The 2,973-nt window shown below is 46.2% G+C and overlaps 1 pseudogene; it reads right to left on the bottom strand.

Moving 5' to 3' along the window:
- Window positions 1–702: 702 nt before the first annotated feature.
- Window positions 703–1,425, bottom strand: LOC116889802 (annotated as a pseudogene).
- Between the last annotated feature and the right edge of the window lie 1,548 nt (window positions 1,426–2,973).

Below are 2,973 nucleotides of genomic sequence, written 5' to 3'. Positions count from 1 at the left end.
CTGGCAATGGCAAGCAACTGATAGCACAGATCATAACTCTTCTTTCTTGACCCTTTTTTCTACCTATAAAGTGCAAGACAATTGTTGAAACCTCACATTTATGTCTTTCCATTTTATTAAATCATCTGCATACAATTCTCTCTCGTGTTGTTTCATAAACAATAACCTAAGTGGGCTGCTCTGTCCCACACTTGGAGTTTTACACACACATATGCACATGCCACACACACAGAGGTAGACATTAGGAAATGCCCAGGTGTGGAAGTGAAGAAGAAAAGCAGCTTCCTCAACCCTTGTGAGTCTCTGCTATGAAGAAGCCCCCCAGCTGCTCTCTTCTCATCATTCTGCACACACTGCACAGAGCCCTCCTGAGACCCTGGGGCTGGGATGTTGGGAGGTTGGATAACACTCCTGCTACCACCACTCTTTTCCTATCTTATCCTCTAACCCCCCCCAACACTTCATTTTCTAAAATCTTGATAACCCATGTGCACATGAGTACTGGGCCATGGAAATAGATTTCCTCCTTCTGTGCCCTGTATGGTGTTAGGATACTCTGCAGTAGGAACTGAGGATGCCTGAATTTGAACAAAACAATATATACCTACGTAAACTCTTGTTTTTAGGCTCCACTTCTGACACATACATGGCTTGGAAAAATATTGTATCTCATGAAATGCCAGGAGAGTCTGGATTAAACCATTTTTTTCAACTCAGCTCAGTGGTTTCCTCTTAATTGATGTGCCTCCTACCTCCCCCAGCCTATGTCAATCCCTTCAATCTAACCCCCAAAAAGAAGGTAGTGAAAGGAATAGAAACCAAAACAATCATCCGATGGGACAGAGATCGACAATCACGAAGTCTAAAGCAGAGTGAGAATGGAGGGTAAACAAGGGGAAAGATGTACAGTGGCTGCATCTACCATTATCCCTCCTGCTCAGAGGGACTGGAGAGACAGCTTCAAACATGAAGTGCAGGTCCTGAAGAAAGGAGATGGTGTCTGAGCCTGAAGGAGGAACTGGATGTCAACAAAGGAGCACCACCTCTCTTTATAGAATGGAGCCCCCATCTCAGGGCAGCAGCTTCACAGACCATAGACGCTTTCATCACTGTAGACTATATAGAGAAAGACGTCTTCTTCATGGTATTCCTGCTACAGCTGACCAATCGTGGCACTGGTGGGGGGAATGACACTGTTGACAAAGAAAAACAAGGCATCTTCAGCACGGAGATGAATTCGCTTCCAGATCAAGGACTAGAATTGACCAACTCATCAGGTATCTTTTTGTCCAGGTCCCCTATCCAAGCTTTGGGAGCTTTTTCCACTATCACCAGCACCCGGTCTGGGTATTTTTTTTTTTGGATTTTCTCGCCCTCAGAGCAGCGTTTCTTGAACGGAAGTTTCCCTTTGTATATGAACTTCATTCTCCCGAGAACCGGGCCGGACCGAGCTAGGCTGAGCACCATTTCTTATCAGATTAAGTAATCCCAAGCAAATCTTGCAGTTGAAATAAACCGGCTTCTTTCCTGTTTTGTTTTTTGTTTCATTGTGTTGTGTTGTGCTGTCATTTTTGCTGGAAGATGATATGAATACAAATGAGTACTGAAAAAAGGTTGGCAATCTTCAACTGTGAGTTTTCATCAGGCCAACACAGACTCAAGTCTGTACTGACCTCCTGCTTCAGTCACTGGCTAGGGCAGTCTTTCTACTACCTGTGCTGTTTAAAGATGTACAAGGAATTGAAATAGAAACCCTACTGCCCTGGTTGGCCCTTCCTTCAATCTCTGTTCCATTGCTGTGGTCAAGAGGTACTTGCTGCCTGTCCGGCCACCATCTGAGAGCAGCGGCCATGGATCGGCGATACCCCATGGCCATGGGCCTCAACAAAGGCTATAAAGTGACAAAAAACATCAGCAAGCCGAGACACAGCCCATCTCACCAAGCACACCAAGTTTGTGCGGGACATGATCCAGGAGGTGTGTGGCTTCGCGCCCTAAGAGCAGCATGCCATGGAGTTGCTCAAAGTGTCCACAGACATGCGTGCACTCAAGTTCATCGAGAAGAGGGTTGGCATTCACACTCATGTCAAGAGAAAGCAGGAAGAGCTGAGCAAAGCGCTCACAGCCATGAGGAAGGGGCGGCCAAGAAGGATTAATGAACCCTCCCTCAATAAAATATGGTTCTTACAAAAAAAATAGATGCAGCAGTCCATACACTGAAGGGAACTGGTCAACAGTTCTCTACACCCAAATCCCGTGGGAGGGAGAGCTAAACCTTCAGAGGGGCAGACATGCCTGTGAAGCCAGAAGAGACTACACTCTGCCCACATCTCTGACTCCAGAGGAAAACACCAAACGCCATCTGGAACCCTGGTGCACAGAAGCTCCCGGAAAGGGCGGCCCAGATCTTCCTGGTTGCTGCCGCTGGGGAGAACTCATAAGCAAAACCCCACGAGCAAACTTGAGCGTTGGGACCACAGGTAAGACAAACCTTCCAGCTCCAAGCGAACTCAAGACACAGGCCCACAGGAACAGCTGAAGACCTGTAGATAGGAAAAACTACACGCCCGAAAGCACAACACTCTGTCCCCATAACTGGCTGAAAGAAAACAGGAAAACAGGTCTACAGCACTCCTGACACACGGGCTTATAGGACAGTCTAGCCACTGTCAGTAGTAGCAGAACAAAGTAACACTAGAGATAATCTGATGGCGAGAGGCAAGCGCAGGAACCCAAGCAACAGAAACCAAGACTACATGGCATCATCGGAGCCCAATTCTCCCACCAAAGCAAACACAGAATATCGAAACACATGAGAATACCAAGAGCTAGTTTCATAATCATATTTGATCATGACGCTGGAGAACTTCAAGAAAGACGTGATGAACTCCCTTAGAGAAACACAGAAAATAAATAAACAAATAAAGCCTACAGAGAGGAATCACAAAAATCCCTAAAGAAGAAAACATCTAC

Source organism: Rattus rattus, unplaced genomic scaffold (genome assembly GCF_011064425.1).
Source record: "Rattus rattus isolate New Zealand unplaced genomic scaffold, Rrattus_CSIRO_v1 flattened_line_172982, whole genome shotgun sequence".
NCBI classification, from domain to species: Eukaryota; Metazoa; Chordata; class Mammalia; order Rodentia; family Muridae; genus Rattus; species Rattus rattus.
The sequence above is the reverse complement of the archived record's forward strand: the minus strand, read 5'-3'. Positions and strand labels throughout refer to the sequence as shown.